Source organism: Thamnophis elegans, chromosome 15, assembly GCF_009769535.1.
Source record: "Thamnophis elegans isolate rThaEle1 chromosome 15, rThaEle1.pri, whole genome shotgun sequence".
NCBI classification, from domain to species: domain Eukaryota; kingdom Metazoa; phylum Chordata; class Lepidosauria; order Squamata; family Colubridae; genus Thamnophis; species Thamnophis elegans.
The window spans coordinates 5,137,399-5,152,855 of NC_045555.1; the positions used below are offsets into that span (position 1 = coordinate 5,137,399).

The following is a 15,457-nucleotide window of genomic DNA, read 5'->3' on the forward strand; positions in this document are numbered from 1 at the left end:
TGTTTGCATTTTCAAAAAAACAATTGCACAATATGTGGTCATTTAAAGGGAACAGACAATAACAACAACAACAACAACAGGAAGGAGAAGAAGAAGGAGAAGAAGAAGAAGAAGAAGAAGAAGAAGAAGAAGAAGAAGAAGAAGAAGAAGAAGAAGAAGAAGAAATCGTGTGTTGTCCCGATTGTAACAGCTTATATTCTTCGACATTACTTTAACAGTTCCTAGGTCCTTAGTTAGGACTCGAGCTGTTAAGCTACCATCCAGCCCCAAAGGCTGTGAATCTCACCAGATTAACCCAATAATAATAACAACAACAACAACAACAACAACTACTACTACTTATATTTTAAGAAGGTCCTTGGTTGATACCTAGAACGCTGGCAGCAAACTGTATCAACCATTGGCACCAGTCACTGGTATTTGTAATGCATTTTTGAATGTTCAGTTGGCTGAGTTTCATGTTTAATGAATAAAGTATAAATAACAACAACAACAACAAAAACAATAATAAACACGACGTGCTTGTACAAATATTCCAACAGGCACAAGATTGGACCTTTGCAAAGAGTGTCAGAGTTTAACACCCCCCCACACACACACACACATCCCCATTCCTCAGTGCTGTCACTCAAATGGCACTCCATGCTCCTGAATACACAATCCTGATTACGTGTGGATGCATCATTTCAGAAACCGAGCAGCGTTTTGCTCAAAGACAAGTCTAAAAACAAAAAGACCATCCTTGTTCCGCAAACTTCCAGGATGAAGGAAAAGAAAGGGAGGGGGGAGGGAGGGGAACCAGGAAGGCAAGCAATTCCGAAGAAGAGGCATGCTTAAGGTTGCACCTTTTCATCCAACAGGATTTTTAAAAAAGGTTCAGTGTATTTGCCAATCCCGGTGAAGGGGGGGGGGAGGGGGAGGAATCAAAGTTCCCAAACTTGCCAAATCTGAATGAAGACCATCCCCAAATCCCGTAGGGTGCTAGGTTTTTCCAGAACTCCCATCATCAGACAAGAGTTGGGGGGAAAGAAGTAAGGATTCTCAAGCCCAAGATTTAGCCCACAGCCATCTTACTCACTTGATCCACCGAGATGAAAAGGGATACTATCTGGAGTAGCGCCCTTGGGTAAAATACTTTGACAAGTCCTCCTTTCTAAACAGCACCCCTCCGTGACACGACACGATGGCAAACACACCGTTTTAAGAGAAAGGGTGCGTCTCCCGTGCAACGCCCCCGCATAATCGGTCGTCCCCTTGGATGGGAACACGGACACAATCTCAACGCTCGCCGGGCGAAAACGTTGCGTTGGGCCAACGCAACTCAAGAAGTCGCCTGCGGATTCCCACGGGTATAGAATTCCCTTCCTTTACTAAGCCTCCTGACCAACTTCACCGCTCCTTTTTTCCTCCCCGAATCCAGCGTCAAGTGGGAAGGTTACTACTGCGGCTCCAGGCTGATTCGCAGGTGAGAGAAAGGCAGCTGGTTTACGGATTGATCCACATCCCAGAAGGCCGGTCATTCTTAAAAGCTTTATTGTAGCCTTAGAAGCACCTCTGGGGTGCATTAGAGGCAGGAAAAAAAATGTCTGCCAAGGAGTTTATGGAGGATTAATTTGAGGCGATTATCGGTTCTTGTTCATCATGCAAATCAATACCACGGCGAAAAGCTGCCATCGACGTAATCGGAGGAGGAGGCCGGGGATAGGTCGCCGTGTGTGTGGCTAGCCAGCTTAACTCCCATCCTGGTTGCAAATACTCATGTGCGTTAAAGAAGAGGGGGTCAAGCTATTCTCCAAAGCACCTGGAGGCTGGAGACGAAGCGATGGATGGGAACTAACCCAAGGAGAGAAGCAACGTAGAACGAAGGAGAAATTTCTTGACGGTGAGGACAATTAGTCGGTGGAATGGTTTTGCCTCCAGAAGTTGTGGGTAACTCTAACCCAACCAGGGAAATCAACTATGGCTTTAACGAACATGATTAATCAATATGGTCAAGTATCTGGGTTTAAAATAAATCTAGGGAAAGCAAAGATGATTGTTAAAAATATGAACACAAATCAAAGAGAAGAATTAGAAAGAATAACAGGATGTGAGATAGTAAAAAAGGTTAAATATTTAGGAGTTTCATATTACAACCTCAAACTGGAAATTATGCAAGTATAATTACGAACCATTATGGCATGGAATACGGGTAGAGATGAAGAAATGGGAAAAACTACAACTGTCTTTGTTGGGAAAGATAGCAGCAGTAAAAATGAATGTTCTGCCTAAGTTTTTATTTCTTTTTCAAATGATACCAATACCCAAAAAAGATGCAAATACTGGAAGAATGGCAGAAGGGTATTAATAAATTTGTCTGGGCAGGGAAGAAACCGAGAATAAAACTTAAAATAATGCAAGATGTACAGAAGTTGTGGGTGCTGGAGGTTTTTAAGAAGAGATTGGACAACCACAGTTGAAAATACTCATGTGCATTAAAGAAGAGTGGGTCAAACTATTCTCCAAAGCACCTGGTGGCTGGAGAAAAAGCAATGGATGGAAACTAACCAAGGAGAGAAGCAACCTAGAACTAAGGAGGAATTTCCTAAAGGTGAGAACAGCCAACCAGTGGAATGTCTTGACTCCAGAAGTTGTGGGTGCTCCAACATTGGAATAAGTTTGGTCCAGAATGGCATGGAGTCTCCTGCTTGAGCAGGGGGTTGGACTAGAAGACCTCCAAGGTCCCATTCCACCTCTATTATTCTGTTAAAGACGGTACGGGCATTATAAAGTGATCAGGAAATCAACTCCTAAAATAGGGACAAAGAGATTCAAGGAAGTGGAGATCACACCTTCAGACCATTAGACTAGCAGATGGGAGAATGATACAGATGACGATGAATAGAGTTGGAAGGGACCTTGTAGGTCATCTAGTCCAACCCCCGCCCAAGCAGGAGACCTTACATCTTTTCTAACAAATGGCAGTTTAATCTCCTCTTGAAAGCCTCCAGGGATGAAGCTCCCACGACTTCTGGAGGCAACTTCTGTTCCACGGGTTGATTTTTCTCACGGTCAGAAAATTCCTTCTCATTTCCAAGTTGAATCTCTCCTTGGTCAGTTTCCATCCAATGTCCTTTGTCTGGCCTTCGGGTGCCTTGGAAAATAGCTTGAGACCTCCTCCTCTCTGTGGAAGCCCCTCAAATATTGGAAGACTGCTCTCCTGTCTCCCCTGGTCCTTCTCTTCACTAGACTAGCCAGGCCCAATTCCAGCAAACTGTTCTTCATATGTATTAGTCTCCAGTCCCCTAGTAATCTTTGTTGCTCTTCTCTGCACTCTTTCTAGAGCAGTGTTTTTCAACCTTTTTTGTGCAAAGGCACACTTTTTTCATGAAAAAAATCACGAGGCACACCACCATTAGAAAATGTTAAAAAAATTTAACTCTGTGCCTATATTGACTATATATAAAGTGTTTTTCCCACGGCACACCTTATACTATGTCACGGCACACTAGTGTGCCGCGGCACAGTGGTTGAAAAACACTGTTCTGGAGTCTCAACTGTGAATGAGATGTTTAATTCTTAGAATTTCCTTACTGGGATTCATCGGAATTGAAAGACACAACACCTAAAAGACTCTCCATAAACGTGGGGGGGAAATTCCTTACAAATGGAAAGGTGACTCCCTCTGTAGCCAACTGGGTTTTTCATACAGCATAGGGATGACCTTGAAGGAAATCCATAGGATCTCACAGGAAAACATGCCATTGCCCCGGGAAAACGGGAAAAGGTGAGAAAGAAACTCAAGGAAGAAACTCAATTCTTTTCTTGTATAATGGGGAGGAAAGAAGAAAGTAGAAATAGATCCTTCGCTATTTTTTTTTTTATGACACTTGGTTCGAAAGGCAAAACCAATATTTTCTTTTGACTCCCGAAATAAGCATTTGGCCTTATTTTCGGGGAGGTCCTATTATTTTTGAGGTTCGGGAGGCGGTGAGCGTGGTCACCTCATGGCCGCTGCTGTGTCGCAATATTTTCAGGGAGGGCCTATTTTAGCGCATGCACTCAAAAGCCCGATTGGACTTATTATCCGGAGAGGTCTTATTTTTGAATTGAATTGAATTGAATTGATTATATTTCTATGCCGCCCTTTTCCCAGAAGGGACTCAGGGCGGCTCACAACCCAAGTCAGGGGGGGGGGGGGATAGGAGATACAAATAGGGGGAAAAAAAGACATAGACAAACAATACCACAATTTAAAAAAAAACTCAACAGGCACACCATTCGAGCGGGGACGGGAACTCGTCAGCCCCAGGCCTGTCGGAACAGCCAGGTTTTAAGGGCTTTGCGGAAAGCCTGAAGGGTGGTGAGGGTCCGAATCTCCACGGGGAGCTCGTTCCAGAGGGCCGGAGCAGCCACAGAGAAGGCCCTCCTCCGGGTGGTCGCCAATCGGCATTGGCCAGTGGATGGAATTCGGAGGAGGCCTAATCTGTGGGATCTAATCGGTCTATTGGAGGTAATTGGCAGCAGGCGGTCTCTCAAGTACCCAGGTCCAATACCATGAAGGGCTTTATAAGTGACGACTAGCGCCTTGAAGCGTATCCGGAGACCAATAGGCAGCCAGTGCAGCTCGCGGAGGATAGGTGTAACGTGGGTGTACCGAGGTGCGCCCACAATCGCTCGCGCGGCTGCATTCTGGACAAGTCGAAGTCTCCGAATGCTCTTCAAGGGCTGCCCCATGTGGAGCAGGAAACAGTGGTGTTATTAGCCATCAAACCTCAAAAATACTGTACCCTTTTCCCAAAAGGTTTCCACAATTTTGGATACTATTGCGTGTTTTATTCCCTTTTCTCTCCCCACCCCCTCCTTAATGGGAAATGGTCCAAGGGGTTCTCGAACTTTCCCGCCAAGGGGACGGGGAGTTTGATTTGGAGTCCTTTCATCCCCGCCAGGGAAAAAAACAACACACACACACACACCCCTTGTGTGAATCCCAGTAATTCAAAGCAGAGCCTTGGGACGAGCTCAGCTGCAAAAGCCTTTAAGAGACAGAGCAAGGTCAGATTCTCTCCCGGGGAGGTAAACCCAGAGTTTCTGAGTCAGCCAAAAGCAAGGAAGGAGATCCGACAGACAGCAGCTGACAGCTCCTTGATTCGAGCCCCCCCTCCCTCTCATCCCCCCCTCCCACTCATGCCCGCCCTCCTACTCCTTGCACAACAAAGTCTAACTAATCTGTGCTGCGTGGGTCAACGCTTTGCCTTCCTCCTGCCTGTATGGCAAGTCAGCGGCAGCCAGAACAGGCTGGAGAGGATGAAGGGGGACGGGGTGGGAGTGGAGCTGCCCTCTTTCCCCAAAAATAAGACCTCCCGGGATAATAAGCCCAATCGGGCTTTTGAGCGCATGCGCTAAAATAAGCCCTCCACCGAAAATAAGCCCCCCCCCAAAAAAAAATATTGCAACACAGCAGCAGCCAGGAGCTGAAGACGCTCGCCACCTCCTGCATCTCAAAAATAATAAGACCTCCCCCAAAATAAGACCGCCCCGGATAATAAGCCCAATCGGCCTTTTGAGCGCATGCGCTAAAATAAACCCTCCACCGAATATAAGCCCCCCCCTGAAAATATTTAAACGCATGCACAGCGGGTCCCCGCCGTTTCCTGAGGGGTGGAGAAAGGGGAGGAACACGCCATCCATGCAGAACAGCTTCGCGGAGGCTGCTACCGCGAACCCTAGCTACCGCGCCCCTTCTCTTAGTGGCGGCTGCAAAAAAAGCGGCAGGCTCAGCGACGCTAAGGATGGCAAGAGTGCGCCATAAACAGAGACACAACTTCCGGCCCTCTCTGGATCAGCTGATCTGTGGGCTGAGGTTAAGGGGCTTCCTGCACCTCAAAAATAATAAGGTCTCCCCGAAAATAAGGCCAAGCGCTTATTTCCAGGGTCAAAAGACCCTGTCTTATTTTGAAGGGGAAACACGGTAGGTTTAAAAAAAAAATTAAAAAATGTAAAACCTCAACCCAACGCACAAATTTGGGTCAAGGCCATTTCGCACTGTTTTTTTTTTTTTTTTTTGCAAATGCCAGCTAGCTTCCAATCTGCAAGCAGAGAGGCCTCGAGGAGACACAGGTGTTCTTAAGATTTTGAACATGTCTGTGTGGGTCTGTGTGTGTGTGTTGTGCGTTTTCTCTCCTCCCTAAAAGACATCAGGATGGAAAGCTCCTATCCGCCCCCCCGTCCGCCCCTCCAGCTCACGCCTTAAAAGCCAGAAAAGCTACAAAATAATTTACAATAATACAATAGCAGAGTTGGGAAGGGACCTTGGAGGTCTTCTAGTCCAACCCCCTTGCCTAGGCAGGAAACCCTATACCGTTTCAGACAAATGGCTATCCAACTTCTTCTTAAAGGCTTCCAGTGTTGGGGCATTTACAACTTCTGGAGGCAACTTCTGTTCCACTGATTAATTGTTCTAACTTCACTTGTCTGGAATGGTAGAAGGTGTCCTGCTTGAGCAGGGGGTTGGACTAGAAGACCTCCAAGGTCCCTTCCAGCTCTGTTGTTCTGTATTCTGAAGGTTTTTCTTTTTTTCTTTTAATATACTATGTGTTGTTTTCGAGCAAGCAAAGATTTCCTTCCTTCCACAAGAGCGGGTTTTTGGTTTTTTTTAACAAGGGAACGACGCTCTATGCTTAAAAAAAGGAGAGAGGCATGCTTTGAGTTACATTAATACAACAGCCATGTGTGTTAACTTCAAAGCCCTGGGAAAGGAAAGGAAGAATTGCTGCATCGGGCCTAAAGAGATGACAATCTTTTTCTCCTTTCAGGAAATAGAGAAGGGAGGGGTGGGAAATAGAAGCCGTTTCAGTTGTTACTAAGATTTGATGCCAAGCGGAGGAAGGGACCCGCGCGTTCCTAATTAAGATTTTATTTTTTCATCAAGGACACGGAGGGGAGAGAAGAACAACAAACAAGGAAATTAAGAGAGGCAGATCAAAGGAAAATAATGAGTGGGGGGGGGAGGCAGAGGAAGATTAAGGATCACCCCCTCTCCTTCAAAAGGTGCCTGCTTGATTTGGGAAGGGGAGACTTGAAAATACTTGGCATCTCTGCCAACGTGGGGGGGGGGGGGGCAAAGCCCCAAATGCAAAAATTCAGGGTAAAAATGGGAAGCAAAGATTAAATTCTTATGGGGAGGGGTCTTTCTCCCTCTTTTTTTAACCCCCGCTGCTTCTCTCTTTTATCTCCCTCCCTTCTGTCAGAACTTCCCAGAAAATCTGGATATTTCAGACCCATTTTGGAAAAGCTTTGTCAGTAACCGTCGTGATTCCACGTTGCCTTTCTTAACAGCCGAGTTGCCGCTAAGCGAGGAAGATCTATATTCCCGCTCTGGGCAGCCCCCAATCTCTTATCCAGGTTCCTTGTGACTTCTATCCAAGATTCATACCTAAGCTGGTCAAATATGAGGATCGGAAGAGATTCATGGTTTCGCAGGTATGATTCAAACCAAGTTAATTGCACAATTAACTTGGCCTGGACTGAATAGAATAAAAATACAGGATTAATTTGGCTGTTAATTTAAATTTAATTTTTAAAATTTTGTTGTAAATAGCAATTGGGTTTTGTTTTTTTGGATACTTTATTTAAGTATCCCTTTTAATTTTTGTAATATGTGTTTTCTTTTATGTTGTACGCTGCCCTGAGTCCTTGGGAGAAGGGCGGCATATAGATCCAATAAACCTCGATTTGAAAAAAGAAACCTTGAAACAATGGGAGGGAGCCAATTTGATGCCCAAGGAAGACAATTCTCCAAAAGGATCTAATTCATTCAGAAAAGATTCCAGCTTGACTGGGGCAGATGCTCATACTTAAGATATGAAATATAAAATACTAGCTGGATACCCGTGCTTCGCGACAAAGCTATCTGACAGGGCAATGCAGGAGAAATTCAGTTCGCAACCCGTTGCCTCAGTGTTGGTCGGTGATTGAAACACGTAAGGGAATATCGCTCCTGCCACCTTGAGTCTGGAAGCAGTTCCATAGGTGGAACATGTAGACATTTTGGTGAGGTACCGACATTTAGCACTGTAAGGAGTCTCAGGCCGCTGCTGAGTGAAGGAGTGGAACGCCCGCCAGTTTGAACTGAGGTAACGGAATGTGAGGCGACTGGCAGTTGGAACAGAGTTCTTTTCAGGCGGGGGGGGGGGAGAGTAGAATGTCTAACTCCTTAGCATCAGAGCGTGTTAATACAAGGCAACTGGCAGTTGGAACAGAGTTCTTTTCAGGTGGGGAGGGGGAGTAGAACTCCTTAGCATCAGAGCGTGTTAATTACTGTATAAGAAATACTAACGATCTGAGGGTCATTTCGAAAAATCCTTTCTTAGTGAACACCTAGAAGCCAAGTGGAACAAAAGTGCCAAATTTCAAGTTTGTAGGCTTTACAGTTCTGGAGATTTTGGGATGAGTGAGTGGTATTTGGCTTATATACAGTATATATAGATTAGAAAAAAACCAACAATCTGAAACCGCCATGTGATATATTGGTTCAGTCCACAAGATATCTTTCCCCTCTTCCTTGCCTTGAAAACCTGAAATACAGTCCTCAACTTACAACCATTTGCTTATAGTGAATGTTCAAAGTTACGACAGCACTGGAAAAAAGTGACTTGTGACCATTTTCACACTTAACAACCATTGCAGGTCACGTTGTGATCAACATTTGGAGGGGGGGTGTCCTGTGATTCCCGCCCTTGGCGACCATCTGACAAGCAAAGTCATTGAGAGAGAGCCAGGTTCGCTTAATGACCGCACCATTCACTTAACAACGGCAGTGGTTTGCGTAACAATGGTGGCAAGAAAGGTCGTAAAATGGAGATCTTGCATACAGTGGAAATTTTCCACTCAATTTTGGTCCTAAGTGAAGAGGATTGCCTAGAATGGGGCGGGGGGGGAAACCCCATTATTTCTTCCCCCCCAAAAAAAGGACACACGCTTGTCAGCTAAATATAAAACCAGTTTCACGATCAAAACCGTTTCCCCCGAAAGATTCGACATCAAAGCCTTGGAGATTGGCATCCCAACCCATTTTTTTTTTTAATCTTTTTTTTTAGCCCGGTGGGAAAAACCACACGCCCATTATTCACCCCTGGGCAATCATTTCCATCCGCAGCGCCGGATAATTAAACACCCATCTTTAAACAAATGAATAGGTAAGAAATGAAATTAAATCCCAATTATCTCCTATCTCCTTCCCTCCCCGTCGCCCCCCCCCCCATGCGCAGCTTTGCATATTCCTTCCCCCGGCAGCGCTGCAACGCTCAACCCACTTGCCCGCCCATCCGCCCCCCCCTCCTGCATTTTTCAAGTTTCTATGGTGTTATCGCCAATTAGATTTCCGCGTCCAGCCCGCGCCTCGCTCTCGCGGGTTATTCATTCAATTGAAATCAAATTACTAATAATTTGCAAGCTATCAGGCAGCCCAGCCTGCCTGGCGGAGGTGGGGTGGGTAGAGAGGGGCAAATAGGTCTCCTTTATAAATTACTAATAATTAAAAGAGAGAAAGAGGCCAGCAGGAGGACTTCCCAAGCAAGCGATGTGGCATCAACCTTCCGTTTTAACCTTCTCAGCTGCTGGTCCTCTTAACGCACCGTCGGAGGCGGAGAGTTTAATAAGGTGACCCAGATGGGTCCTTCACCCTCACAGCTAAGCTGTCCCCCCTCCCCACTCCAAGCTCGGGGAGGGGGGGTGGGAGACAAGGATGGAGAGAGAACCAAAATCTGCTCCAAAAACAAGCTGGCTTGGAATGACACCATGCACTTTACATTTTGGGGGGAAACAGGAATTCAGGAAGTGAACAAGAGCACTGCAAAAATTGGGCCAACCAGCCTACTGCTTTTCACTTATGCACTTTCTTTGACGCAACGACCAACCACACAACAAAGGCTTAATGTTGGTTTATAAGGAGGCATCAGAGGTATTCAGCCATTTAGGCCTGCCCCCACCTGCCACAGTGCTATTGTTCTGAGCGAGGCGTCCCAAGAGCCTGAAGCCAACTCCTGGTCCCAACAAAAACCCCTTTTATTAATTTACTGTGAATTCTGCTCATTCACATCCAGCAAAGTCTTTCAAGGGAGGATTTACAGTCACAGACCTTATCTGGCTTGGAGAGCTGCCAGGGTGATATCTGCAGAACTTGGCAAGGAGTCTCAGAGTCACGAACCAATGAAGCGAACTAATGGTCTCCTGCAAACTCCACTCCCCTTTCGCTCCTCTTTTAGTTCCTCTGGGAGGGACCATTCATCGTCCACCTGTGGCCTCACTCCCAAGTTGACCCTTGTTCTTTAGCTGCTCCCTTTGTCTGGCAACTCTGTGCATGCGCTCACTGGGAACAGGCTCCAGCTGTTCTTCCACCTCACTGATGTCTGACTCTGAAGGCAGCTGATAGCTGGCATATGGCCGTGGCCCTCTCTCTGCCTCCGACACAGAGCCCTCATCAGAGCCTTCTCCAGACTCCAGGACTGGCCCATCTTCCTCCCCAACCTCCTCACTGTTTGAATCGGCTGGCGGATCACAGCAACTATGCCGTTCTATTTAGCCATGTTTTTAAGGCCAGGCGCATCTACAGAAGTAGCATGTGCGAGCAAAGCGCATGCGTGGACCGTGCACAAACACATGAAGCAAGCATGCGCACGGCGAACTGGTGGTAAAAATAAGTGGAACCCAACGGCTGGGAGTCATCCACAACTGCTTTCCAACCACAGCTTGTCCGGAGCCTTTTAAGTGATACAACACAGATACCAATCCAGGCCGGAAAACAGGATAAGAGTTACGAAAAGGCAGGAAGGAAACATGAGACCTCAAGAAGTTTGGACTAGAAGACCTCTAAGGATTCTATGATTCTGAGATGATCGGATGGATGGATGGATGGATAGATGGATGAAAAGAACATCTTGCATCTGAAGATGTTCTTTTCCAGAAGATGAGTGGATTGAGTTGATAACTGGGGTCTACCTGGTGGCCAAGGGGCGTAGCCCAAAGAGCTTATCTGACTCAGTCCAATCAATGAGAGGACAAGGCCAACCCAATCTGGATACTCCTCCCCACTCACTATGGAGAAGAACATCTGAAGATCTTCCAGAAGAGATAAGACAGACATTAATATGAAGGGATATATTCTCCTGCTTGAGCAGGGGGCTGGCCTAGAAGACCTCCAAGATCCCTTCCAGCTCTATTCTGATTGATTGATTGATTGATTGATTGGAGGGTTTTTGGAAAGCATCGTCCACAGCACTGTAGGTCCTGCTACAACTTGAGGGGGTTTCAGAGGAGAGATTTTTTTTAAAAAGAGAATATTCACTCAAAAACTAGTCATGTTTCTAACACTACAGTTAGCAATAGCAATAGCAGTTAGACTTATATACTGCTTCATAGGGCTTTCAGCCCTCTCTAAGCGGTTTACAGAGTCAGCATATCGCCCCCAACAACAATCCGGGTCCTCATTTTACCCACCTCGGAAGGATGGAAGGCTGAGTCAACCCTGAGCCGGTGAGATTCGAACAGTCGAACTGCAGAACTGCAGTCAGCTGAAGTAGCCTGCAGTGCTGCATTTAACCACTTCCTCTTGCTTCTTGATCAACTACTGCAACGTGCTCTACATGGGGCAGCCCTTGAAGAGCATTCGGAGACTTCAGCTTGTCCAGAATGCAGCCGCGCGAGTGATTGTGGGTGTATCTCGGTTCACCCACGTTACATCTATCCTCCGCGAGCTGCACTGGCTGCCTATTGGTCTTCGGATACGCTTCAAGGCGCTAGTCATCACTTATAAAGCCCTTCATGGTATTGGACCTGGGTACTTGAGAGACCGCCTGCTGCCGATCACCTCCAATAGACCAATTAGATCCCACAGATTAGGCCTCCTCCGTATACCATCTGCTGGCCAATGCCGTCTGGCAACCACTCGGAGGAGAGCCTTCTCTGTGGCTGCTCCGGCCCTTTGGAACGAGCTCCCCATGGAGATTCGAACCCTCACCACCCTCCAGGCCTTCCGCAAAGCCCTTAAAACCTGGCTATTCCGACAGGCCTGGGGCTAATGAGTCTTCCCCCACCTCGAATGGTATGATTGTTGTGTGCTTTTAAACTATGGTATTGTTTTGTCTGTCTTTTTATTCCTTATTTGTACCCTTCCCCCTTGACTTGGGTTGTGAGCGCCCTGAGTCCCCTTCGGGGAAGAGGGCGGCATAGAAATTTAATAAATTCCATTCTGTTCCATTCCATCAAGGGGTCTACAACTAAGAGGTTGTACGTCCTGGCAAACATTTTCCTAAATCACATCCTTCCATTATGATCTTCATTACTGGCCGAGATATCTACAGATCTGGGAAAAAGAATTCAGCCACGGAAATCGCACCATCAGCTAAAGAGGCCAACAGCCACAAAACTCTTCGGGGACATCAAAACGAGCTTTCCACTTAAGGGTTGTGAAATGTTATTTGGACCCGCTGACAATACCGCACCCTTGAAGCTTTCGTGCAAGCTGGCGATTTTGCTATTAGAAGATTGGAGCCAGCACAAAAACGATGTGGAGAAACCCACCCTCCCCTCGCTTCACCCAAGGCCCATCCAAGGAGAGAGGATGCTAAAATATCTCTAATGTGCCGTTGGATCTTTTTTTAATCCTAGTCATCAACGGTGCTGTATCTTTCGCTCCCCATCTTCTGAAATTTATTTTATTAAATTAGTCTGATGAAAAGGAGGACTAGGGGTGACATGACAGCAGTGTTCCAATATTTGGGGGGGCTGTCCCAAAGAAGAGGAGGATCAAGCTATTCTCCAAAGCACCAGAGGGCAGGACAAGAAGCAATGGGTGGAAACTAATCAAGGAGGGAAGCAACTTAGAACTAAAGGAGAAATTTCCTGATAGAACAATTAATCAGTGGAACAACTTGGCTCCAGAAGTTGTGAATGCTCCAACGCTGGAAGTTTTTAAGAAGAGGTTGGATAGCCATTTGTCTGAAGTGGTGGGAGGGTTTCCTGCCTAAGCAGGGGGTTGGACTAGAAGACCTCCAAGGTCCCTTCCAACTCTGATATTCTTTTCTACTCTATTCTATTAATTCTAATTCTATTCCATTCCATTCCATTCTGTCTCTCCTATATTCTATTCTATTAATTCTAATTCCTTATTCTATTCTATTCTATTCTTTTAATTCTAATTCTAATTCTAATTCCTTATTCTATGCTATTCTATTAATTCTAATTCCTTATTCTATTCTATTAATTCTAATTCTAATTCTAATTCCTTATTCTATTCTATTAATTCTAATTCTAATTCCTTATTCTATTCTATTAATTCTAATTCTAATTCCTTATTCTATTCTATTAATTCTAATTCTATTCTATTCCATTCCATTCTGTCTATCCTATATTCTATTCAATTCTATTCCGTATTATTCTATTCTATTCCATTTCATTCCATATTCTGTTGTATTCTATTCTATTCTATTAATTCTAATTCCTTATTCTATTCTATTAATTCTAATTCTATTCTATTCCATTCCATCCCATTCTGTCTATCCTATATTCTATTTTATTCTATTTTATTCTATTCCATTCCGTATTATTCTATTCTATTCCATTCCATTCCATATTCTATTCTATTAATTCTAATTCCTTATTCTATTCTATTCTATTCTATTCTAAATTTATACGCCCACGAAATGAAGGTTTAACCGCACGGCACTTCTAAGCACAGCAGAAAGAGAGAGAGAAAGAGAAGAAGAAGAAAAAAAAACCCTGTTCACCAGGATCCTCAAATATATATTTCTCGTTTGGTTGCAATTCTGGTTCAAGGCCGTCTCTGGAGTAGCGTGCAGGAATAGAGAACACGCCAGTGGCACCATGCCACCCGTGGCTTCATCCAGACCTCGGGCCGGGAAATTCCAGCGAACATCAGGTACTGATTTCTGTCAGGAACCCAAAAGAGCTGGCAGCCTCTCGTTTCTATCTGCCTGTTGTGGCTTGGGGCGGACGGCGCGCGCTCCAATGCTCGTTTTCAATGCTCCCTTTCATGTTGGCTGAACCCGCCTCCTTGCCTCAGAACGTCCTGGCACCCGTCTCTCTCGAGGAGTTTCTACCCACATCACTTCGGTGCCAACTTCCTGATTAGTCTATGCAACATCTCCCAGGTTTATAGCAATGGGATTTCCCCCCACACACCCCCATCGTCCACGGGCACACTGGAATTGTTGGCTCCCAAAAAGGAAGAGTGACAGGGATCAACCATCAAAACCTAGGACCGCGAGGGCAAGCCTATGGCAGGCTTGCCAGAGGTGGAATGCAGAGCCCTCTCTGTGGGTACATGTGCCATCGCCAGCTGCTCTTCTGCTTTCCAGAATTACATACATGCCGGCCAACTGGTCTTCGCGGGCACCGGAGGGGCTGGGAAACGGCCTGAAAAAGGCCCCCAAAACAGCCAGAACAGCCCAAAAAAGCAGGTTGTTTTTCAGACAGTGTTCAGGCCGTTTTTCAGTTGAAGAGTGCCAGGGATCACCCATCAAAACCTAGGACCATGAGGGCAAGCCTATGGCACGCTTGCCAGAGGTGGCATGTGGGGAGCCCTGCCTGTGAGCACGCCTCCTGTTGCCAGTTGCTCTTCTGGCTTCTGAAAACGGCCAAAAAAACAGGCATTCACGCCGGCCAGCTGGTCTTCGCGTTTCCCCGTGCGCAAGAAGACCAGCTGGCTGGCACACAGGAACCCAAAGTCCAGCTCACGGGGGAAGATGCCACCGGGCGATGGCGCGTGCTACTTTCCCCAAAGTGGAGCATGGTTAGAACAAATGGTCACGGAACAAGGAGCACCTCCAACGGTGATGGCTAACCCTTTCGTTATTGAGCGCCAAAAACGCGAGGGCGTGCGGTGCGAACTCCCCGTGGAGATTTGTACCCTCACCACCCTCCAGACCTTCCGCATAGCCCTTAAAACCTGGCTGTCCCGACAAGCCTGGGGCTAAGATTTCAACCCCACCCGAATAGTATGACTGTTGCGTTTTTTTAACGATGTACTGTTTTATGTGTGTATTTTTGTCTTGTACTTCCCTCCCCCTTGGAGTGTGAGCCGCCCTGAGTCCCCTCAGGGAAAAGGGCGGCATATAAATAAAGTAATCAATCAATCAATCAATCAATAGCATGCGTGCGTTCCGGCACCCATAATGCAAAGCGCGCCACCGCACGTGCAACCCCCACATGGTCCCCCCTCCACATGCGCCAGACTGCTGGCCTCCAAACTGAGCTTGATATTTCCCCGGGGGGTGTTGGGGTGTTGGAGAAGTCCGTTTTTGCCCGGTTTGAAGTGAATTGAATTGAATTTTATTATTTATATGCCGCCCTTCTCCGGGAAGGACTCAGGGCGGCGAACAATTCAAAAGGGGAAAAAAGGGGAACATAAAACGAAATACAGATAATTAAAATAAGCAAGAGTCACACAACCATACAAGTC

At 46.2% G+C, this 15,457-nt stretch overlaps 1 protein-coding gene across 3 annotated transcripts in view; it reads right to left on the reverse strand.

Moving 5' to 3' along the window:
* The window catches only part of SAMD11 (sterile alpha motif domain containing 11), a 106,942-nt gene that overhangs the window by 55,603 nt on the left and 35,882 nt on the right, over nucleotides 1-15,457 (reverse strand). The window lies entirely within an intron of this gene.